This window comes from Tachyglossus aculeatus, chromosome 3 (assembly GCF_015852505.1).
Source record: "Tachyglossus aculeatus isolate mTacAcu1 chromosome 3, mTacAcu1.pri, whole genome shotgun sequence".
Classification (NCBI taxonomy): domain Eukaryota; kingdom Metazoa; phylum Chordata; class Mammalia; order Monotremata; family Tachyglossidae; genus Tachyglossus; species Tachyglossus aculeatus.
In genome coordinates, this window is record NC_052068.1 from 33,212,020 (window position 1) to 33,237,374 (window position 25,355).

Below are 25,355 nucleotides of genomic sequence, written 5' to 3' on the forward strand. Positions count from 1 at the left end.
AGGAGGTAAGATGGGGGGATGGAAAGAGGGATGAAGGGGAGAAGAAGGAAGAGGCTAAGTCTGGGAAGGCCTCCTGGAGGAGGTGAGCTCTCAGTAGGGCCTTGAAGGGAGGAAGAGAGCTAGCTTGGCGGATGGGCAGAGGGAGGGCATTCCAGGGCCGGGGGATGACGTGGGCCGGGGGTCGATGGCGGGACAGGCGAGAACGAGGTACAGTGAGGAGATTAGCAGCAGAGGAGTGGAGGGTGTGGGGTGGCCTTGGATGGGGTGGAATGCCATTGAACAGGATGGCAGAGGCAGAGCCACCTGGGCCAAGATGCCCAGTCCAGAAGCAGGGTTATCTTCCTGGTAGTTAGATGTTGCCTGCTCCACAGCTCATTTCCTCAAGGGAAGATCAGTGACATAAACCATGGCCACCGTCCGTGACCCCTCCCAGTTCCCTTCCAGAGGGGTGTTGCTTCCTGCCGGTAGTTCAGGAGAGGGATGGTTTTAATTGTGGCCGTAGTATTTTCGAGAGAAATTCACAAACGCCCAAACATGCCTCATTGATTATGTGCCTAATGGTGAGATCTTCATCTGACATTTGAGCTCATCACCTAAAGCAAGGGTGACTGGGCTCGTGACTGAATGGAGGGAAGGGAGCAGACCCGTCCGGCCTCTTCTTTGGTGTCTGGTTCATGGGCAGTGCTTTCCTTCCAGGTCACGATGCACTAATTCTCCTCCCAGCCCCAGCCACTGGATGGACCGGGATTCGGAGCCAGGTCTTTAGTTTTCCTCTTGAAGAAGAATTCTTGGAGACTCATATTGTCCATAGGTTTTTATATTACCCACACTTGACCCAGTCCATGCCAGAGCATACGTAGCCACATGCCTCCGCACACGTGTGTGCCCAGCATTCAGGCACACCAGAAGCCCTGTTCCGCCTTCTCTGCAAACACATCTGTGGAGTGCAAGAAGCCCAAGAGAAGCTGGAACCGTGGGTGATGACAGAAAGGCCTCCTCCGCCTCTCAACCGCAGTTATCTCTGACTGCTGGCCCTGAGATGTTTTTCTTTTGCGATGATTTTCTTTGCCTTTTCCAACGGGGGCCGGAGAGGAGGCTCAAATTGGAAGAGCAAAGAGGGGACTACAGGAGCGCATTGGAGCTGGGTGCGGGAGGAAATCTCTCTCCTCTAGGTCACTGTTAGCCGCCTGGGTGGAGGAGAGGTGATCTGAGGCCAGCCTTAGTGGTCAGAGAGCCTTTTTCCCTTTTGGGAATTTTTGCAAAGGACTGCTCTGCTCCCTGGAGGCAGAGAGAAAATTAGTCAGTTCCAGTCTAGGGTGGCTTGAACCAACCGCTTTCCTGAATGTGAAGTTCACTTCTAATGTTTTTCCCTGACATTGCCTGAAAGTCAGCTTAACCCTGTGAAATTGTAGGAAAGGGGACCGCACAGTGTACCAAGTTTGCTATGTGAAATTACTCGAAACGTCAGCCTAGCTTCCTAATCGTGCCATTCCTGTAAATTCAGGGAGGGAAGCACCAGGGAGATGTGCAGTCTGGTTGCCACTTTTTTTTAAAATGCTATTTATTAAACCCTTGCTTTGTGCTAGGCACTGTTTTAAGCGCTGGGGTAGATTGAAGCTCAGGCACAGATCATGCCCCATGTAAGGCTCACAGTCTTAATCACCATTTTGCAGGTTAGGGCTCTGAGGCACAGAGAAGTTGAGTGACTTGCCCAAGGTCACACACCAGACAAGTGGCAGAGCTGGGATTAGAACTCAGGTCCTTCCAACTCCCAGGCCCATGCACTATTCACTACACCATACTGCTTCCATCAGTGTCACTTGACCCAAAGTGATACTGAGACATGCATCTGTCCTTTTAACTGTTTTGGGTTTTTTTATTTTTAATAATAATAATGATGGCACTTATTAAGCGCTTAGTATGTGCAAAGAACTGTTCTAAGCTCTGGGGAGGTTACAGGGTGATCAGGTTGTCCCACAGGGGGCTCGCGGTCTTAATCGCCGTTTTACAGATGAGGTAACTGAGGCCCAGAGAAGTTAAGTGACTTGCCCAAAGTCACACAGCTGACAATTGCCGCAGCTGGGATTTGAACCCATGACCTCTGACTCCAAAGCCCGTACTCTTTCCACTGAGCCGTGCTACTTCTCTAACTTTTCAAACTTTCCCCTGGAAAGTTTGGCCGTTTTCTGAGGGGTCTGCCCCAGGTTGTTGAGAAACAAGTGTCTCTTTGTCTTCCATTCCAAACCATCCAAAAGTTTGTAATTATCTTATAACTTCTGCCCTGAGAGGTCCCTGGGTTGAAAAAGTACCAATTGTTGGCTCCATCCACTCTCACTGGGCTTCCGGGGGCTTACATTTCAACTGTTGACTTCATGGCTGGGAGGGATATTCTTTAAGGGTCTCCCATTACCTGGCTTTTTTTTTTTTTTTTTACTTCTTTTGCCCTTCGTGGGGTCAAGGAGAGGGAGTGGAAACCCAACAGCCAAAGAGATATAAATAGGTTTGTTCTATTTATATACTATGTCAACTTGTAAAATGTGCTCAGCATTTTAAAAACTCCAGTGGGGGCAGGGAGGTGGTCCTTGTGTGTGTGTGTGTGTGTGTGTGTGTGTGTGTGTGTAACATTATTTTAACTAAGGAAATTTCAGTGTTGAGACTCATCCTGACCCTCAGGTAAATGATTCCCTCCTCCCCGTCTCCCTACCGATAGCATGTTGAAAGAGGGAACTTTCATAGGGCCAACTCGAGTCAATCAAAGGTATTTATTGAGCACTTACTAAGTGCTTGGGAGAGTACAGTGCTGCAAAGTCGATAGACATATTCCCTGCCCACGGAGCGTTTACAGTCTAGGGGGAGGAAGGGAATTTGACAGGTCCATAAATTTGCGGAAACTATTATGCTACCCCTGACCTCAGAGAGGATCCTCAAAGACAAACCAGTCAACTCGGGGTTTCTGGTTTAAAGGGGGTAAATGGAGAACATGGGTAATGGTAATAATAATAACTGTGGTATTTAAGCACTTACTATTTGCCAAACTCTCGGGTGGATACAAGATAATCAGTTGAAATGCCCCTCCTCTCCCACTCAAACTTTCCACAGAGGGTCTGCGAAGCAAAGGAATGGAGAAATTTGAGTTTGCCTTCCCCTCCTGCTCCTTCCTACCATTTGGCTTGGAACTAGCAAACACTGAAATAGTCAAAAGAGCAGGCTGCAAGAGAAAGAAAGAGGAGGAGAAGAAGGGGCCCGTATAGTCTAGAAGCATGGCCGAGTTGTGGGCAGGGAATGTCACTGTTTATTGTTGTCTTGTTCTTTCCCAAGTAATTAGTACAGTGCTCTACACACAGTAAGTGCTTAATAAATATGATTGAATGAATGAGTGAATAGACCAAGGGCTCAAGAGTCAGAGAGACCTGGGTTCTAGTCCCAGTTCTGCCACATTTCTGCTGTGTGACCTTGGGCAAGTCACTTAGTTTTCCTGTGCCTCAGTTCCCTCATCTGTAAAATGGGGATTAAGACCGTGAGCCCTGTGTGGGCCAGGGACTCTGTTCAACCTGATAAACTTGTATCCACCTCAGTGCTTAGTAATAATAATAATAATGATGGCATTTGCTAAGCGCTTACTATGTGCCAGGTACTGTTAGAACAGTGCCTGGAACATAGTAAGCACTTAAATAACATAAAAAAGGCACTTAACATATCTCGTAATCATTAGAAATGATGTTGATAATACTGCTCCTTCCCATCTGCCTGCTACTCCTAATTTTCCTTCTAGTAATCTGTTCTGGACAACATCGTCCTGAACTTATTGGAGATTTGTTCATTTCTCTCCGGGTGGACCTTGGGCAGATCACCAACCCCTTTCCCCAGCTGAAAACTGGCAAGAAGAGGTCCCTTCCAGAATGATGTGACAGGAGTTGAGATGAAGCCTTCCTTTCCCCTTCTGTCTCCTCTTTTCCACCGCCAACTAGGTCATCTGGGGTGGGCATCCTTGGGGGACAGACGCCCGTTTTCCTGCCGGTGAGCAGCTGCCGGCTGGGAAGGCCTGATCCCAGTGCTGAGAAGAGGAGGGCTTCATCGCTCCCACCCCTGATGCTTTCTGTGGGAATGGAGGAGATTCTTTTCCTTTGTTCTGCAGACTGGAGCCCAGATGGCCTCTCTCCAGGCCTGGCCCACTAAGTCTTTCCCCACTGCTCAGAGCTGCTCCGGGCTGCCCCTGCCCTCTCAATCCTTCCTCTGCAATGGGTGTCCCTCCCCAAGCCGCAGAGTGGCCTAGTGGGTAGAGCGTGGGCCTGGGGGTTGGAAGGACCTGGGTTCTAATCCCAGCTCTGCCACGTCTGCTGCTTGACCGTGAGCCGGGAAGTGGCACGTTTACCTCATCTGTAAAATGGGGATTGGAAGGACCTGGGTTCTAATCCCAGCTCTGCCACGTCTGCTGCCTGACCGTGAGCCGGGACCTGGCACATTTACCTCATCTGTAAAATGGGGATTGGAAGGACCTGGGTTCTAATCCCAGCTCTGCCACGTCTGCTGCCTGACCATGAGCCGGGAAGTGGGGCATTTACCTCATCTGTAAAATGGGGATTAAGACTACGTCCAACCCGATTACATTGTCGTGGCTCAGTGGAAAAGAGCATGGGCTCGGGAGTCAGAGGTCATGGGTTCAAATCCCAGCTCTGCCAATTGTCAGCTGCGTGACTTTGGGCAAGTCACTTCACTTCTCTGTGCCTCAGTGACCTCATCTGTAAAATGGGGATGAAGACTGTGGGCCCCACGTGGGACAACCTGATCACCTTGTAACCTCCCCAGCGCTTAGAACAGTGCTTTGCACATAGTAAGCGCTTAATAAATGCCATTATTATTATTATTATTATTATTATTGTATTTACTCCAGTGCTTAGTACAGTGTCTGGCACATAGTAAACCCTTAACAAATACAATTATTATTATTATTAAGCCCTTACTAGACACTTGATGCAACTCTTGTCCAAGAAGGCGATGCTAAAGACTCAGAGTGTCACCTTGGGTCGGGCCCTTCGGAAGCTCAGGCTGACCGGAGATCTCTGCTCATGTTTGTACCCCAAGCACTTTGATACTCTCATCCCATCCCTTCAGCACTTATGTCCATGTCTTTCCACTCGGCTGTTTCCTCTTCCTGTAATTTGTTTTAATGTCTGTCTCCCCCACTAGACTATAAGCTACTTGTGGGCAGGGATTTTGTGTACCAACTTTCTTAAGCACTTAGTACAGTGCTCTGTGCAGAGTAGTACAGTGCTCTGCACACAGTAGGCGCTCAATAAATACGATTGAATGAATAAGTACCATCAGTTGATTATAAATGTGGAATTTGAGTGCTTTCTGTATGTCAGGCCCTGAACTGAGTGCTTAGGCAGCTCGGGATTGAATTCAGGGGAAGAATTGGATGAAGAAATTGTAAACTCCTTGTGGGCAGGGGTTGCATAAACCAACTCTGTTGCATTGTACTTTCCCAAGCACTTAATAAGCACACAATAAGTACTCAATACGTACTATTAATTAATTGCTCTAGAGACACAAAGACACCTACTCTATTTCTAGACTGTGAGCCCATTGTGGTCAGGGATTGTCTCTGTTGTTAAATTGTACTTCCCATGCGCTTAGTACAGTGCTCTGCACACAATAAGCACTCAATAAATACGATTGAATGAATGAGTGGACTGTAACCAAGCTCCTTGTAGGCAGGGATCCTGTCTACCAACTCTGTTGTATTGTACTTTTCCAGCGCTTAAAACGTGCTTTGCACATAGTAAGTGTTTAATAAATGCCATCATTATTATTACTTTTCCAAGTGCTAAGTGGAGTGCTCTGCACAGAGTAAGTGCTCAATAAATGCTATTTTAAAAACCAGCAGTGCTCAAATAACAGTGGTTTATTGATTGATTGGAACAGACAGGATCTCTTAGTGCCTCCACAGGCACAGGTTCAGGAGAGAGAATTCCTTCCCTCTGGGAGGGAGGGGTCCAACTTGGAAGCAGTGTGGCCTAGTGGATGAAGCATGGGCCTCGGAGCCAGAGGACCTGGGCTCTAATCCCACTTCTTCTACATGCCTGCTGTGTGACTTTGGGCAAGTCACCTAACTTCTCTGCTCTTCAGTTTCCTCAACTACAAAATGGGGATTAAGATTGTGAGCGTCCTGTGGCACAGGGACTGCTTCCAATCTGATTATTTTGCATCTACCCAGCACTTAGAACAGTTCCTGGTACATAGTAAGTGCTTAACAAATGCCATAAAAAGAAAAACAGGTTCTCCCTCCTACCTAGACTTTGAGCCCCATGTGGGCTGAAATTGAATCTGGCCTGATTAAATTGTATCTACCAAGCACTTAGAACATCTCCTCCTCCCCTCCCCATCACCCCTACTTCCTCCCTCTGCTCTACCCCCTTCCCCGCCCCACAGCACTTTGTGTATATTTGTACATATTTATTATTCTATTTATTTTATTAATGATGTGTATATATATATATATATATATATATATATATAATCCTATTTATCTATTTTGATGCTATTGATGCCATTCTACTTGTTTTGTTTTGTTGTCTGTCTCCCCCGTTAGACTGTGAGCCCATTGTTGGGTAGGGATTGTCTCTATGTGTTGCCGAATTGTACTTTCCAATCATTCATTCATTCAGTCGAATTTACTGAGTGCTTACTGTGTGCAGAGTACTGTACTAAGTGCTTGGGAAGTACAAGTCGGCAACATATAGAGATGGTCCCTACTCAACATTGGACTTACAGGCTAGAAGGGGGAGACAGACAACAAAGCACGTAGATAGGTACAGTGCTCTGCACACAGTAAGTACTCAACAATGTGATTGAATGAATGAACATATAGGTGTGTTACACATGCCACTTAAAAAAAAAAAAAAACAAAAAAGGGGACTGACCAGGGGCAGCTCAAAGAAGTTGGGCCATGGAAGGGGATAATCAAGTCAATCAGTGATATTTATTGAGCAATTCCTGTGTGAGGAGCACTAATAAATACATATTTATTCTATTTATTTTATTTTTGTTAATATGTTTTGTTCTCTGTCTCCCCCTTCTAGACTGTGAGCCCACTGTTGGGTAGGGACCGTCTCTATATGTTGCCAACTTGTACTTCCCAAGTGCTTAGTACAGTGCTCTGCACACAGTAAGCACTCAATAAATACGATTGAATGAATGAATGAATAATAATAATGGTACTTGTTAAACACTTACTATGTGGCAAGCATTATTTTAAGCACTCAGGTAGATACAAGTTAATCAGGATGGACACAGTCCCTGTCCCACATGGGGTTCACACTCTTAATCCCCATTTTACAGATGAGGGAACTGAGAACCAGAGAAGTGCAATTCATTCATTCATTCATTCAATCGTATTTATTGAGTGCTTACTGTGTGCAGAGCACTGTACTAAGCTATGGAAAGTACAATTCAGCAACAAATAGAGACAATCCCTGCCCAACAACAGGTTCACAGTCTAGAAGGGAAGAGACAGACGTCAAAACAAATGATTTGACCAAGGTCACGCAGAAGAAGTGGTGGAGCCAGAATTAGAACCCAGGTCCTTCTGGTTCCCGGGCCTATCCTTGGAAAAGTATTTTACAGTAGGTAGACCCAATCCCGGGTCTCAGGATTGCTTCTCCCTGCCCTTCTTTGCCTCTCTGGGTCCAGCACTGTGCAGATAGATGGGTTGAGGTCTCTGTTGTGCTGCAGTTTCTCATAACCTCGGCTCCGAATGGAGCCCCGGAGGTCACCGAAGTACTGTGTCTCTAACAGGGCTGCGAAGGTTAAGTGTTCTCCGGACTAACAACTGTGCTGGCAGGTTGGTGAGTTGTAAAAATGAAGGAGACCCGTCGGGAGCTCAATTAACTAAGTTTTAGTGCTGGCTGCTGAATGAAGGAAGGTCTGTTGGGAGGTGTGAAGGCTGGAGCTTCTGGTTTCCAACAGTCTGATGACGGTACTGATAATAAAGTTGGTATTTGTTAAGCGCTTACTATGTGCCCAGCACTGTTCTAAGCACTGGCTGCCGAATGAAGGAAGGTCTGTTGGGAGGTGTGAAGGCTGGAGCTTCTGGTTTCCAACCGTCTGATGATGGTACTGATAATAAACGTGGTATTTGTTAAGCGCTTACTATGTGCCAAGCACTGTTCTAAGCACTGGCTGCCGAATGAAGGAAGGTCTGTTGGGAGGTGTGAAGGCTGGAGCTTCTGGTTTCCAATAATCTGATGATGGTACTGATAATAAAGTTGGTATTTCTTAAGCACTTACTATGTGCCAAGCACTGTTCTAAGCACTGGCTGCTGAATGAAGGAAGGTCTGTTGGGAGGTGTGAAGGCTGGAGCTTCTGGTTTCCAACAGTCTGATGATGGTACTGATAATAAAGTTGGTATTTGTTTGTTAAGCGCTTACTATGTGCCAAGCACTTTTCTGAGCACTGGCTGCCGAATGAAGGAAGGTCTTTTGGGAGGTGTGAAGGCTGGAGCTTCTGGTTTCCAACAGTCTGATGATGGTACTGATAATAAAGTTGGTATTTGTTTGTTAAGCGCTTACTATGTGCCAAGCACTTTTCTGAGCACTGGCTGCCGAATGAAGGAAGGTCTTTTGGGAGGTGTGAAGGCTGGAGCTTCTGGTTTCCAACAGTCTGATGATGGTACTGATAATAAAGTTGGTATTTGTTTGTTAAGCGCTTACTATGTGCCAAGCACTTTTCTGAGCACTGGCTGCCGAATGAAGGAAGGTCTTTTGGGAGGTGTGAAGGCTGGAGCTTCTGGTTTCCAACAGTCTGATGATGGTACTGATAATAAAGTTGGTATTTGTTTGTTAAGCGCTTACTATGTGCCAAGCACTTTTCTGAGCACTGGCTGCCGAATGAAGGAAGGTCTTTTGGGAGGTGTGAAGGCTGGAGCTTCTGGTTTCCAACAGTCTGATGATGGTACTGATAATAAAGTTGGTATTTGTTTGTTAAGCGCTTACTATGTGCCAAGCACTTTTCTGAGCACTGGCTGCCGAATGAAGGAAGGTCTGTTGGGAGGTGTGAAGGCTGGAGCTTCTGGTTTCCAACCGTCTGATGATGGTACTGATAATAAAGGTGGTATTTGTTAAGCGCTTACTATGTGCCAAGCACTGTTCTGAGCACTGGCTGCCGAATGAAGGAAGGTCTGTTGGGAGGTGTGAAGGCTGGAGCTTCTGGTTTCCAACCGTCTGATGATGGTACTGATAATAAAGTTGGTATTTGTTTATTAAGCACTTACTATCTGCCCAGCACTGTTCTAAGCACTGGCTGCTGAATGAAGGAAGGTCTGTTGGGAGGTGTGAGGGCTGGAGCTTCCGGTTTCCAACTATCTGATGATGGTACTGATAATAAAGTTGGTATTTGTTTGTTAATCAATCAATCGTACTTATTGAGCGCTTACTCTGTGCAGAGCACTGTACTAAGCGCTTGGGAATTACAAGATGGCAACATATAGAGACGGTCCCTACCCAACAGTGGGCTCACAGTCTAGAAGGGGGAGGCAGAGAACAAAGCAAAACATTAACAAAATAAAATAAATAGCTGGAGCACTGTTCTAAGCACTGGGGGGGGCGGGGGGATACAAGGTAATCAAGGTTATCCCACATGGGGCTCACAGTCTTCATTCCCATTTTACAGATGAGGGAACTGAGGCCCAGAGAATAATAATAATAATAATAATAATAATAATAATAATAATAATAATAATAATGGCATTTATCAAGCGCTTACTATGTGCAAAGCACTGTTCTAAGCACTGGGGGCGGATACAAGGTGATCAGGGTGTCCCACATGGGGCTCACAGTCTTTATCCCCATTTTACAGACAATGGGGAACTGAGGCCCAAAGAAGTGAAGTGACTCACCCAAAGTCATCCAGCTGACAAGTGGCAAAGCCGGGATTAGAACCCATGACCTCTGACTCCCAAGCCTGTGCTCTTTCCACTGAGCCACGCTGCTTCTCTGTAGTAGGAATAGTATTGATTAAGCGCTTACTGCATGCCGAGCTGCTTCTCTGTAGTAGGAATAGTATTGATTAAGCGCTTACTGCATGCCGAGCTCTGTGCTAAGTACTGGGAAAGAGTATAGAGATGGAAATCACCCAGATGGGGTTTGGCACTCTGCGATTTCCATTGCTTCCTCTAGACTGTAAGCTCATTGTGGGCAGAAAATGTGTCTGCTATCTCTCAGTGTGGCTTAGTGGAAAGAGCCCGGGCTTGGGAGTCAGCGGTCATGAGTTCTAATCCCAGCTCCGCCACTTGTCAGCTGGGTGACTTTGGGCAAGGCACTTAACTTCTCTGTGCCTTAGTTATCTCATCTGTAAAATGGGGTGTAAGACTGTGAGCCCCACATGGGACAACATGACAACCTTGTATCTATCCCAGAGCTTAGAACAGTGCTTGGCACATAGTAAGCACTTAACAACTACCATTATTATTATTATTATTATTACTCTCCCAAGCACTTAGTACAGTACTCTGCACATAATAAGTGCTAAATAAATACCACTCATATTTTGGGTTCTCCATGGTCTGGTGATAGAATATGGATTTCTAGACTGTGAGCCCGTTGTTGGGTAGGGACCGTCTCTATATGTTGCCAACTTGTACTTCCCAAGCGCTTAGTCCAGTGCTCTGCACACAGTAAGCGCTCAATAAATACGATTGAATGAATGAATGAATAAATACAATTGAATGAATGAATGAATGCTCTGTCATTCCCCTGCGCCCCTCCAGAGAATTAGTCAGGGGGAAAATGAGTCAGTGGCCTCAGACTGGTCAGCCATTCCCCTGTAGCCACCCAGGGAGCCATGCTGATTCCATCTTCTCCTCCTCAAGGGGTTTGGTTCCTGTGGCCCCTCCGGCAGGGCCCCCCTTTCCTTCCTCATGCCCCCAACGTTCATTCTCGGTGTTAGTGACGATGAGGTTCCTGCTTGTTACTGGTAGGGAACATGTCTGCTATTTCTGATGTATTGTCCTCTCCCGAGTGTTTAGTACAGTGATCTACACAGAGTAAGTGCTCAATAAATGCCATTGATTGACACTGAGAGGACAGGGACTCGCATCTTCCCCCCCTCCCCCCGCCTCCATGGACACAAGAATCCCCGGACTCTCTTCACAATCTTCCATGGATTCTACCAGAGGGGTTGGAAAGCCATAGGCCTGCCAAAGCCTGACAGAGGGGCAGGCTCAGGGGTCCTTCTGTGTACACAGAAGAGAAGCAGCATGGCTCAGTGGAAAGAGCACGGGCTTTGGAGTCAGATGTCATGGGTTCAAATCCCGGCTCCACCAATTGCCAGCTGGGTGACTTTGGGCAAGTCACTTAACTTCTCTGTGCCTCAGTTACCTCAAAAGTAAAATGGGGATTAAGACTGTGAGCCCCCCATGGGACAGCCTGATCATCTTGTAACTTCCCCAGTGCTTAGAACAGTGCTTTGCACATAGTAAGTGCTTCGTAAATGCTATCATTAGTATTATTAATTATTAAGCGCTTAGTACAGTGCTCTACACATAGGAAGCGCTCAACAAATACGATTGATTGATTATTATTATTATTACACTGAGCTCTAGGTGCTACTGAGATGCTTGTACTTCCCAAGCGCTTAGTACAGTGCTCTGCACACAGTAAGTGCTCAATAAATATGATTGATGATGATGATGATGATGATGGTGATGTGCTGCAGAGCGAAGACACTATTGCTTGAAGCAGAGAAACAGCATGGTCTATTGGATAGAGCACAGGCCCGGAAGTCAGAAGGACATGGCTTCTAATCCCGGCTCTGCTGTGTGGCCTTTGGCAAGTCATTTCACTTCTCTGTGCCCCAGTTCCCTCATCTGTAAAATGGGGATTAAAGCTGTGAGCCCCATGTGGGACACGGACAGTGTCCAAATTGATTTGCTTGTAATAATAATAATAATGATGACATTTATTAAGCGCTTACTATGTGCAAAGCACTGTCCTAAGTGCTAGGGGAGGTTACAAGGTGATCAGGTTGTCCCACAGGGGGCTCACAGTCTTAATCCCCATTTTACAGATGAGGTAACTGAGGCACAGAGAAGTTAAGTGACTTAACTTTGGACAAGTCACACAGCAAACAAGTGGCGGAGCTGGGATTTGAACCCATGACCTCTGACTCCAAAGCTCGTTGCTCTTTCCACTGAGCCACGCTGCTTCTCAAGGATCCTTCCGCAGGATCACTGTATCTACCCAAGCGCTTAGAACAGTGCCTGGCATATAGTAAGTGCTTAACACATACTATTACTATTATAGTTATTATTATGCCTTGCACCAGTGGGTTCTTTTAACTCATTTATCTGGAATTTGGGGTTTGTGCTTATGTCCCCCTTAGGCAGTTCTGCCTCCAAATACTGCCCGCACTGGGTGAGTTAGTACAGTACTCTGCACACAGTAAGCACTCAATGAATATGATTGAATGAATGAGTGAGCTCTCCCTGCTGTGGGTAGGATGGGCAGATCGATCCTGTGGGTGACATTTAATGCCTGAAAGAGAGTGCTTAAGAGACATTTTCTGTTGATCATCACCTGTCTTGGCTTGACTGTTTCATTTCTAATAATTGTGGTATATGTTTAATGTTTATTAAGTACCAAGCCCTGTGCTCAACTATAGGGGAAGTAGAGTACTATATGATCAGAGACCATCTTCTAGACTGTGAGCCCACTGTTGGGTAGGGACCGTCTCTATATGTTGCCAACTTGTACTTCCCAAGCGCTTAGTACAGTGCTCTGCACACAGTAAGCGCTCAATAAATATGATTGAATGAATGAATGAATGAAGCACAGAGGGAGAGCTTCCAGGAGGTATAACCCACCAATCCTGTCACCTTTTTGTTTTAGGGGAATGGAGCTTATGTGAGAGTCTCCTTGTCCTGCGGAACGGCTCCCGAGCGGTTGGGGTCCCAGCGATTTGTGGAACACTCAGGTAAGGACCCCTCCTTCCTCTTGGCCCCAGGATCAGGCTTCTGCTTGATCTTTTCTTTACCCAGGAGCCTCGCCCCTGAGGCATTTCCGCTTGTCTGGAGGAAACTCCACATTTTCTGAAAATGGCAAAACACGTGTCTGCTAGGGCAGCAGTAGAAACAAACTGAGAAAGTAGGAGGCAGGATTGTCAGTCCCCCCACCCCCGCCCCATCCCCTGTAGCCAGCATCTCTGACCCGGATGCCTGGTTGGATAGCTCTTCCCATCACTGGACAGAGCAATGTCTTGCTCCATCTGCTCTCTACCCATACACATTTGCATTCGCTGCACAAATCGGAGATTTCCAGAAGCGTGTGCTTCCCCCCGCCCGCCTCGCCTGTTAGGGAGGAATTTCCTGAAATCCTTCTCCTGCTCTCATTTCTCTGATTTTCATTGTGGGGTGGGCGGGGGGAAGGAAATCAAGTGGTTAATGAATTCCTTCCCAGCGTTATAGCGGCGATCCCTTTAAAGGCAAGTGCAGGGAAGAAACCAAACACAAGCCCGTCTATCTGCTGGTGGTATTTATAGTGCCGCGTCTCCATAAGGTGGAAGATTCTCCCGTTCCTGCAGAGTGCTCTGGCACAGGGCCGGCCTCGCTGGGATCCGATAAACGATAACCTTTCAGTGAGGCACTTAGGGTGGGGGGAAGAGGGGGCGCTTGCTTTGCGGGAGTGGGTTTTTGCTAAAAGGGAGTTACTGCTTAAACATGCGTATGCACAGGCACACCCGCTGTCCTTCCTGTGTGCTCACTGTCTCTCTCCTTTTCTCTCACACACACAGCCTCACTTCTCCCTCCTCTCAGTGGAAAATGAATCCTTCATAAAGCCAGCTTTTGTTGGCTTGGTCAGGAGGCGGTCATAATGCCACTGGCTTCCTGCGGGGGGGAATGGTTCTGCCCGTCCTCCGGCTCTCCCCGCGAAGTCCACCAGTGATGGAAACAGACCCACTGACACGGCTAATAATAATGGTATTTGAGTACTTACTGTGTGCCAGGCACTGTACTAAACACTGGGGTGAATACAAGCAGATCGGGTTTGGACACAATCCCTGTCCCACAGTCTCAATCCCCATTTTATGGATGAGAGAACCGAGGCACAGAAAAGCGAAGTGACTTTCCCCAGGTCACATAGCAGACAAGTGGGAGGTCCGGGATTAGAACCAGTAGGCCATGCAGCAGGTGAGGGGAGCTGGGCCTGCCATTTTGTTGTGTGCCCCAGCCGGGCAGGCTGTCTGATGTTCTGCCACCTGGAATTGCTTTGCAAACATTCACTAACACACGCCGACTCTCCTTACCGCCTGTCCGCTCCTGCCACTGGATTTGTCAGGTGGCTGAGAGAGGCTTGCCACATAAGAACAGGAGTAGGCTTTGTCTTTTGGGCCCAGCCTCAGTCACTACAAGGCATGTGCCGGCTGGCAGAGCGTTTAGCTTGGATGGGTGGGGATGGGGGTGGTGGCGAAGGAGGGAGAGAGCTATAGCTAAGATGGGCATCTGCCTTGGGAAGATACTGCTTGGTGAGCTCTCTGACCAGTCAAGTTACCCAGAGGAATGCAATAATGCAGGCAAAGGAGAGTGCCAAACCTGCTGGAGGAAAGCGTCAGCACCAGGTGACCAGTCAGGAGGCCCAGAAGCTGCTGTTAGCTCCTGGAGTGTTGTGGAAATGTGTATGAAGTGTACTTTCTGATAAGCTGTAGCCCATGGAGGTCCAGAGGGTGACTACAGGAAAGCACAAAGCCCTCCCTGGATGTCTTGAAGCAGTTAAAGCCTTCCCCTGAATGGACTTGTCCTGGTCCTCTGACGCTGCCAGCTGAGTCTTTACACAGGATGGACAGAGAGAGAGAGACCCCCTCTCTTTTCTGCATCAATTCTGCACTTTGGCCTATACTCGTTGAACACATGATATTCACCCCACCCTCAGCCCTGTCCACAGTCCTTATGTGCATATCTGCAATTTATAGATTTATATAATGTCTGCCTCCCCCTCGAGAATGTAAACTCCCTATGGGCAGGGAACGTGTCTTTCAACTCTGCTATATTGTACTCTCCCAAGTGCCTAAATTCTTCTCCGCTTCATTTTTCTCCACTCCCAGTCCCCGCCCCGCCAATCCCAGTTCCTCAGCCAGTCAGTATGGAAATATCAGGCTCAGACCTTTCAGAAACCTGTTCAGTAATTTGTCAGCAAGCACAGAGCTCCTAGTACAGTGCTCTGCACACAGCAAGCACTAAATAAATACCATTGATTGACTGACTGACTCTGTGCCTTCAGGCCACAGGGATATTTTGCTTATTTTGGACTAGATCTGGAGCGGTGACTGTAAGCTCATGGGCAGGGTATATGTCTACCAGCTCTGTAATATTGTACTCTCCCAAGCACTTAGTACAGTACTCTGCACACAGTAAGTGCTCAAATACCATTGATTGAGTGGAATATCCGGGGATTTCATAAATGTGCACGGAAAGAGAAAGAGTCCTGTTTCAGTATTGCCAGCAAAGGCATGTAGCATCTCTAGGGGTAGAGGTGGGACAACCTGACTTGCATTGAAAGACTGGTCCAAGGGGTCTGTGCAATAAATTCTGATTTCAGGTTTCTGATGCATATAAATGTGGGAAGAATTACTTATCATGTGGATGTAAGCCGCTGTAAACTGAACATTTGCGGGGGAGGGCGCAGAGGGGGTTGGGGAGAGAAGAGGGGATCTTGCTTTGTTTAGATGATCTTAACAGCTCAGTTTCTGCATGCGGCATGCTCCATTCTAACTGGACAGCTGTCCTCTGGCAAACCAGTGTAATGCAAACAAAAGCCAAGCAATCAAAGGAGGCTAAAGTGTAGAGCCAGGTTTGAAGTCTTGCTGTCGCTTTGTGTGCTCCTCAGAGGCAGTTTGGCTCCAAGAGCTGTGGTTAAGAACATGCAGAAATGCTGCTTCTGATCGAGGGATCAGCAGAATGGGGTTTATTTCACCCCATTTTCCCCTGGCATGGCTCACGGTGTCAGGCTCCAGTGGGCCTGAATAAATGTAAAAAAATTAAAATTAAAAATAATGGTATTTGTTAAGCATTTACTATGTGCCAGGCACTGTACTAAGTGCCGGAGTGGATACAAGCAAATCGGGTTGGACACAGTACCTGTCCCACATGGGGCTTCCAGTCTCAATCCTCATTTTACAGATGAGGTAACTGAGGCCCGGAGAAGTGAAGTGAGTTGCCCAAGGTCACACTCAGCATTCTGAGTGACTGGGATGGGGGATTCAGAAAGAGTAAATACCTCTTGGAACTCATTGCAGAAGTGGGAGGAGGAGAGTGAGAGGTGGAGAGCCCTGGAAGCGGAGAGAGCAGAGCGAAGGGAAGAGAGCCCAACCAGGGCTCCAGCTGAGAATCAAGACATACCTTAATGGGCAGCAATGCTGCCTCCATGTCTCTTGGCTAAGTTTTCCAACTCGAAGGGGGATTAGACCATTGCCCTTAAGCCACTTTTGGAGAATTTCTACAGAAGATTCGTGTGGCGATCCGAAGAGAGACTGGCAGTTGTACCTCTTTGCAAATCATCCATCGATTAAACAGCCTGGAGTGAGGATGGAGTGACCTGTGGAGCCGAGAGCCTTTCCAAAACTATTGATTCATTCATTCATTCAATCGTATTTATTGAGGGCTTACTGTGTGCAGAGCACCGTACTAAGTGCTTGGGAAGTACAAGTTGGCAACATATAGAGACGATCCCTACCCAACAACGGGCTCACAGTCTAGAAGGGAGTTGAGCTCTCAGTAGGGCTTTGAAGGGAGGAAGAGAGCTAATAATAATAATAATGATGGCATTTATTAAGCACTTACTGTGTGCAAAGCACTGGATAGCTTGGCGATTGTGTGGAGGGGAGGGCATTCCAGGCCAGGGAGAGGACAGGACGGGACAGGCGAGAATGAGAGGTGTGTCACTGTCAACCACCAGAGAAGCCATGTGGCCTAGGGAAAAGAGCCCTCGCCTCCAAGTCAGAGGACTTAGCTTCTAATCCCACTCTACCACTTGCCTGCCGTGTGACCTTGGGTAAGTCACTTAAATTTTTGAGGCCTCAGTTCTTAAATTATCTGGGCCTAGCAGTTTCCTCATCTGTAAAATGTAAGATTTCTGTCCTGAGTAATCCATTTGAACCGGGTTTTCCCAGAGACAGAGGTATGTGCCAGAGTGGAAGCAGCCATCCAGATAACTAACCCTTTCCTCCAGGAATGATTTTAAGGGTTCCCCGATGCATTTGGAAGTTGTTTTGGAATCGTACTAATAGACAGCAGAATGCCTCCTACTTAGACCATGAGCCCCATGTGGGACAGGGACTGAGTCTGACCTGATTAACTTGTATCTACCCCAGCACTTGACATTTAGTAAGTGCTCAAAAAACCCATAATTGAGTGTTCTGGCCTCTGAAAGGGACAGTGGATAAACCAAACACTATGGCTTAGAGAGGCCATTGGCCAATGGTCGTAGTGGCCGTCGGCTAGAACAAACTAGATCCTAATCCAGGCCACCCACCTTACTTTATCTCACACCATCATGAACGGACAAGTGAATACCCTCCATTTCTACAGAACGACATCCTACAAACTCCCTCGTTTCCCCTGGCATGGACCCCAGAATTCTCCCTTTCAGGAAGCTTATGCCCAGTTGGGTTTTTTTTAATGGTATTTAAGTGCTTACTATATTCATTCAACCATACTTACTGACGCTTACTGTGTGCAGAGCACTGTATGCCAGGCACTGTACTAAGCTAATCAGGTTGGACACAGTCCTTTCTCCCCGCGTGGGGCTCACAAAATTAATCCCCATTTTCAGGTGAGGTAACTGAGGCAGAGCAAAATGACTTCCCCAAAGTCACAGAGCAGCAGCCAAGTGGCCGAGCCATGATTATTGATGCTGACTGTGTGCAGAGCACTGTATGCCAGGCACTGTACTAAGCGCTGGGGTAAATACAAGGTAATCAGGTTGGCACAGTCCTTTTCCCCCACATGGGGCTCACAGAATTAATCCCCATTTTACAGGTGAGGTAACTGAGGCAGAGCAAAATGACTTGCCCAAGGTCGCAGAGCAGCAGCCAAGTGGCAGAGCTGGGATTAAAAATGAGATCCTTCAGACTCCCAAGCCCATGCTTCCTCCACTAGGCATTGCCAATTCCATCTGATTCTGCCCAGGGTGGAGGAGGAGTGCCACTGGTTGTCATCCCACTGTTGGGTAGGGACCTTCTCTATATGTTGCCAAATTGTACTTCCCAAGCGCTTAGTACAGTGCTCTGCACACAGTAAGCGCTCAATAAATACGATTGAATGAATGAATGAATAAATCCATGGCCGCTGGCGAGCATCTAGCAGCCGGATCTGGGCGAGTGAATTCTCTTCATGGATCCCGCAGAGTCCGAACCTTCGACTGGCGAGGATAGAAAAACCTGGGCGTCGGCCTGGGAAATGCTTTCTGTCTTGAGTAATCTATTTGCACCGGGTTTTCCCAGATGGACAGAGATATATGCCTGAGTGGAGGCAGCCGTCCGGATAACCCTTTCCTCCAAGAAGAATTTTAAGGGGACCCCAGTGCATTTGGAAGCTACTTTGGAATCGTACTCGTAGACAGCAGAATGCCGCTGCTGTTAGTCAGCTTGGAGCGATGCGCCAACCCGGCTGGAGCCTCTCTGTGGGATCCCCAAATGTAAATAAGGCCAGTCACCCCATCACAGAGCCCTTGGACCACACACACAAGGCCAAGTGGCTTTATGACTCGGAAGAGTTTACTTTTGACTGAGGAGTGTTTGCTGGTGTGTTTCACAGCCTAGTTACTTGAGGGGCAGGGCTTCCAACAGGAGTCCAGTCATTCAAGGGGGCAGGTCAGGGGTGGAGAGGGAGGCGTCAGTCAGCCAGTTGTATTTATTGAGCGCTTACTGTGTGCAAGGCACTGTACTAAGCACTTGGAGAGTTCAATATAATAATAAACAGACACATTCCCTGACCACAGTGAGTTTACAGTGACGCTCCAGCGGGTTGAGTGTCCGACATGGTTCCTGCTGTGATAGGAAAAGCTCAGCACAGTGGAGTTTGGACCTCTGTACTAAACATCTCTACCCCCGATGGTAAGTTGAACCTGGCTCACTTTCTCAGGAAAGGAAAGGGCGGCTTTGACCCATGCACTCACGAACACAGTTGAAGCTTGTGGCTTTGGGGTGGTGGGGTCCTGCTCTGAAGGTTACATGTGAACTCTGCCCACCATTGCGGAGAGTTAATGTGCATCCCATTCCATACAACTTGTGGACGTGAGTTGTATTGTACTCTCCCAAGCGCTTAGTACAGTACTCTGCACATGGTATGAGTGTGAGCCCCGTGTGAGACAGGGGCTGTGTCCAGTCTGATTAACTTGCATATCCACCCCAGAGCCTATAACAGTGCTTGGCACATAGTAAGCGCTTAACAAGTACCACTATTCTCATTATCGTTATTATTATTAATAAACACTCAGTAAATACCGTTGATGGGGTTGATTGATATGAGCCCCATGTGGGATGGAGACTGTTTGATATCAGAGCTTTGTATTTGTGTGACGTTATTTCAGTGCTTAGCACATAGTGAATGCATAATACATGGGCTCCTTCACTTTATTATTATGTGGGGAGTGTCTGAAGTGCCTTCTTTGGCTGTGTGAAAAGGTAGTTTAGTTGTGCCTATTTGCCTTTACATGGTTAGGGCAAACTCTTCCCAGAAGTAATCAGATCTTTTGTGATCATACTTTATTTGGGGAGTGGGGGTGGGGCGGATAAAAACAAACAGATCTTTTTTTGGCAAACGGGCAGCATTTTTCTTCTTTTTCTTCTTGTTTATCTGGCCAAAGTGTTCTTTTAGTTATCAGAAACGGATTGTTCTCAGAGACCCTTTTATAAACTGTTCTGGGAAACCAGGAACTGGCATGTTCTGGTAAAGTCTGGGTTGCAGAGGAAAGAACGGCCATGACAACAGTCATTGAGAAACAGTGAAGGTCTGGGTGGTCAGCAAGGGGTTTGGTGATGAAAACGTTCGGCCAGTGGATTTTCCCAAACACTTCGCGGGTGGACAGTTGGGAGCAGCAAACCTCTATGTTGTTCAGTCAGTCAGTTAACTTTATTGAGTGCTCACTGTGTGCAGAGTGCTGTAGTAAGCGCCTGGAAGAGTACAATACAGTCAAATTAGCAGACCCATCCCCTGCCCATAACGAACTTACAGTCTAGGGGAATTGTACTTGTGATTCCAGGTATTGGCACCTCAGGAACGCATCAAACTTCTCAGATTTTCTCGGTATGGGCGGGAAATGTCTCCGCTAATTCTGTTATATTGTACTCTTCCAAGTGTTTAGTACAGTCCTCTGCATATAGCACTCAGTAAATACAGTTGGTTGATGGACTTTCTCCATGGCCATCAATCGTATTTATTGAACACTTACTGTGTGCAAAGCACTTGGGAGAGTACAGTATAGTAATAATAATTATGGCATTTGTTCATTCAATCATATTTATTGAGCGCTTAATGTGTGCAGAGCGCTGTAGTAAGTGCCTGGAAGAGTACAGTACAGTCAAATTAGCAGACCCATTCCCTGCCCATAACGAGCTTACAGTCTAGGGGAATTGTACTTGTGATTCCAGGTATTGGCACCTCAGGAGCACATCAAACCTCTCAGATTTTCTCGGTATGGGCAGGAAATGTGTCTGCTAATTCTGTTGTACTGTACTCTCCCAAGTGTTTAGTAGAGTCCTCTGCACATAGTAAGCACTCAGTAAATACAGTTGCTTGATGGACTTTCTCCATGACCATCAGTTGTATTTATTGAACGCTTACTGTGTGCAAAGCACTGTACTAAGCAGTTGGGAGAGAACAATGTAGTAATAATAGTTATGACATTTGTTTATTCAATCATATTTATTGAGTGCTTAATGTGTGCAGAGTGCTGTAGTAAGTGCCTGGAAGAGTACAGTACAGTCAAATTAGCAGACCCATTCCCTGCCCATAACGAGCTTACAGTCTAGGGGAATTGTACTTGTGATTCCAGGTATTGGCACCTCAGGAGCACATCAAACCTCTCAGATTTTCTCGGTATGGGCAGGAAATGTGTCTGCTAATTCTGTTGTACTGTACTCTCCCAAGTGTTTAGTACAGTCCTCTGCACATAGTAAGCACTCAGTAAATACAGTTGCTTGATGGACTTTCTCCATGACCATCAGTTGTATTTATTGAACGCTTACTGTGTGCAAAGCACTGTACTAAGCAGTTGGGAGAGAACAATGTGGTAATAATAGTTATGGCATTTGTTTATTCAATCATATTTATTGAGTGCTTAATGTGTGCAGAGTGCTGTAGTAAGTGCCTGGAAGAGTACAGTACAGTCAAATTATCAGACCCATTCCCTGCTCATAATGAGCTCACAGTCTAGGGGAATTGTACTTGCGATTCCAGGTATTGGCACCTCAGGAGCACATCAAACTTCTCAGATTTTCTTGGTATGGGCAGGAAATGTCTCCGCTAATTCTGTTGTACTGTACTCTCCCAAGTGTTTAGTACAGTCCTCTGCACATAGTAAGCACTCAGTAAATACAGTTGCTTGATGGACTTTCTCCATGACCATCAATCGTATTTATTGAACACTGTGTGCAAAGCACTGTACTAAGCGCTTGGGAAGTACAAGTCGGCAACATATCGAGACGGTCCCTGTCCAACAGCGGGCTTACAGTCTAGAAGGAGGAGGCAGACAGCAAAACAAAACATTTAGATAGGTGTCAAAACTGTCAGAATAAATAGAATTATGGCTATATGCACATCATTAATAAAATAGAGTAGTAAATATGTACAAGTAAAATAAACAGAGTAATAAATATGTACAAATATATACAAGTACTGTGGGGAGGGGAAGGAGGAAGGGCAGAGGGCGATGGGGAGGGGAGGAGGAGAGGAAAAAGCAGCGTGGCTCACTGGAAAGAGCATGGGCTTTGGAGTCAGAGGTCATGGGTTCAAATTCCAGCTCCACCAATTGTCAGCTGTGTGACTTTGGGCAAGTCGCTTCACTTACCTCATCAGTTACCTCATCTATAAAATGGGGATTAAGACTGTGAATCCCCCGAGGGACAACCTGATCACCTTGTAACTTCCCCAGTGCTTAGAACAGTGCTTTGCCATAGTAAGCTTTTAATAAATGCTATTAAAAAGGTGGGGGGGAGGCTCAGTCTGGGAAGGTCTCCTGGAGGAGGTGAGCTCTCAGTAGGGCTTTAAAGGGAGGAAGGGGGCTAGTTTGGCGGATGTGTGGAGTGAGGGCATTCTGGGCCAGGGGAAGGATGAGGTCCAGGGGTTGACGGCAGGACAGGCACGCTTACTATGTGCCAAGCACTGTTCCAAGCGCAGGGATAGATACAGGGTAATCACAGTCTTCATCCCTCTTTTACAGATCAGGTAACTGAGGCATAGAGAAGTTAAGTGACTTGCCCAAGGTCAAACAGCAGACAAGTGGCAGAGCCGGGATTAGAACCCATGTCCTCTGACTCCCAAGCCTATGCTTTCCACTAAGCCATGCTGCTTCTCATTACCAAGTTGGTAAACACATTCCCTGCCCACAATGAGCATTTTGTCACTTTATTTCCCCTCGCTATTCTGACTCTCTTAGCAAACTTCCCCCTTAAAGATGGGGAAATCTAAGCCGCCAGAAAAAAGGGGCAGGCAGATTGTTCGAAGCGAGGCTGGAAATGGAACCCAAAAGTTATTTCAACCAGCCTGCCTGCTTCCGTATAGCTCGTTGTGGGCAGGGAATGTGTCCACCAATTGTCTTGTACTCTCCCAAGTGTTTAGGACAGTTCTCTGCACACAGTAAGTGCTCAATAAACACCATCCATTGATATAGTGGAGTTACTCCATTAGCAGCCCAGTGGCTCGGATTTGGTGAGGATCCTGAGTTGGAGCTGAACTATGTGGGTTCAACTGGAGTTCATCCAAAAGTTTCCTCAGGGAGGGAAGAAAGAGAAGACATATCTCCATTAGCCACCTATTATTTTAAGAACAGAATGTATACACAGAAGCTATGTGTCCTCCTACGAGCTTCTTTATGGGAGCTGTTTCAGCCTAGTTGAGTGGGAGGAGTGGTGACTTAAAAGGGAGAGACTTTCTCACTGCTCTTAACCCAGCTCCCATTCCTCTTGGGCGTCTTCTCCCCAGTTTGCATGTATCCACCCCAGCGCTTAGTTCAGTGCTTGGCACATAATAAGTACTTAACAAATACCAACAAAATAACAAATACAAACAAACTTTGCTCATCTGTAAAATGGGAATGAAGACTGTGAGACCCCTGGGGAAAACCTCATCACCTTGTAACCTCCCCAGCACTTAGAACAGTGCTTTGCACACAGTAAGCACTTCTTCTAGACTGTGAGCCCAGTGTTGGGTAGGGACCATCTCTATATGTTGCCAACTTGTACTTCCCAAGCGCTTAGCACAGTGCTCTGCACACAGTAAATGCTCAATAAATATGATTGAATGAATGAGTGAATAAATGCCATCATTATTATTATTACCGTTATAGCAGCGTGTCCTAGTGGTAAGAGCACAGGTTTGGGAGTCATAGGACATAGGTTTGAATCCCGGCTCTGCCACTCGCCTGCTGTGACACCTTGGGCAAGTCATTTAACTTCTCTATGCCTTCGTTAACTCATCTGTAAAATGGGAATTAAGACTGTGAGCCCCACGTGAGCCAACCTGATTACCTTGTGTCTACCCCAGCACTTAGAACAGTGCTTGGCACAGAGTAAGCGGTTAACAAATACCATAATAATTATTGTTATTATTATCGTTATTCTCCTCAGGGTGTCCCCTAAGGATCTCTGGCCCCAGGATGTCCCTCTGACTAGCCTTGGATTCTCAACTCTGACTTTTTCACCTCAAGCAGAAGGGGGAACGTTGTTATGTGTTCTTGTTGGAAACAGACCTGTAACGAGGAGTTAGTATGAGGCCTGCTAGAAACTGGGATCGGAGATGATAGAGGGAATAGCTTCCTCCCTGGGCTCTGGCATCATTTTAGCCTGGGGCTGTGTCTGGCCCTGGGGTGGAAATGAACTGGAACATACCCCAAGTTGGTCTCTGTGCGCTTTGAGGTGGCTTCTTGTGGTTGCTCCTGGGCTACTTAGAACAGTGCTTCGCACAGAGTAAGCGCTTAATAAATGCCACCATCATCACTAGCCCAGGGTACAACTTTCTCAAATGAGAAAGTTCCACCTGGGCAGGGCAGAAATCCTGTCCAAGTTCAAGGGAAGTGCTGAGGAACATGCAAGTCAGTTCCCTGCTTCAGTTTTCTGGGTGGTCTTGGAGTCACCAAACTCCCCCCTCTGCCTGTAGCCTTTCCCTCTGGATGCTGGTACCTTTTCTTATACTGTTTTCGGTTCCCTGATCCTTCTCCCATTTTGAACTGGCTTTGCACAGAACCTTGGTAACTGACAATTCACTTTTCTTCCACATGCCATTTCCCTCCCCTCTTCTCCTCTTGTCACCCTTCCAAGTTTTATCTGCTTGAATTGCAAGGTGGTGAATATAATAATAATAATAATAATAATGGTATTTGTTCAGTGCTTACTGTGTTCCGAGCACTGTTATAAGTGCTGCGTAAATACAAGATAATCAGGTTGTCCCACAAGGGGCTCACAGTCTTAAATCCCCGTTTTCTGGATGAGGTAACTGAGGCGCAGAGAAATTAAGTGACTTGCCCAAAGTCACACAGCTGACAAGTGGCAGAGCTGGTATTATTCTTTCAGTCACTCAATTGTATTTATTGAGCGCTTACTGTGTACAGAGCACTGTACTAAGCACTTGGAAAGTACAGTTCGGCAACACATAGAGACAATCCCTACCCAAAAATGGGTTCATAGTCTAGAAAGGGGAGACGGACAACAAAAAAGAACAAGTATACAGGCATCAATAGCATCAAAATGGATAAATAGAATTATAGATATATACACATCATTAATAAAATAAATAGAATATGTACAAATATACACAAGTGCTGTGGGGAAGGGGGTAGAGCAGAGGGAGGGAGTAGGGGTGATGGGGAAGGGAGGAGGAGCAGAGGAAAAGGGGGGCTTAATCTGGGAAGGCCTCCTGCAGGAGGTGAGCTCTCAATAGGGCTTTGGAGGGGGGAAGAGAGCTAATTTGGTAGTTGTGAGGAGAGAGGACGTGGGCCAGGGGTCGGCAGCGGGACAGGCAAGAACGAGGCACTGTGAGGAGGTTAGTGGCAGAGGAGCTGAGTGTGTGGACTGGGCTGGAGAAAGAGAGAAAGGAGGTGAGGTAGGAGGGGGCAAGATGATGGAGAGCTTGATTAGAACCCAAGACCTCTGA

General features: G+C 46.8%; 1 protein-coding gene across 3 annotated transcripts in view; it reads left to right on the forward strand.

The window, feature by feature from the left end:
* The window catches only part of ZMIZ1 (zinc finger MIZ-type containing 1), a 538,822-nt gene that overhangs the window by 172,948 nt on the left and 340,519 nt on the right, over nucleotides 1-25,355 (forward strand). For all 3 annotated transcript variants that reach the window (XM_038743493.1, XM_038743494.1, XM_038743496.1), the window contains exon 4: nucleotides 12,886-12,970. The gene's annotated coding sequence lies outside the window, so the exon portion shown is untranslated. The remainder of the gene's footprint in view (nucleotides 1-12,885; nucleotides 12,971-25,355) is intronic.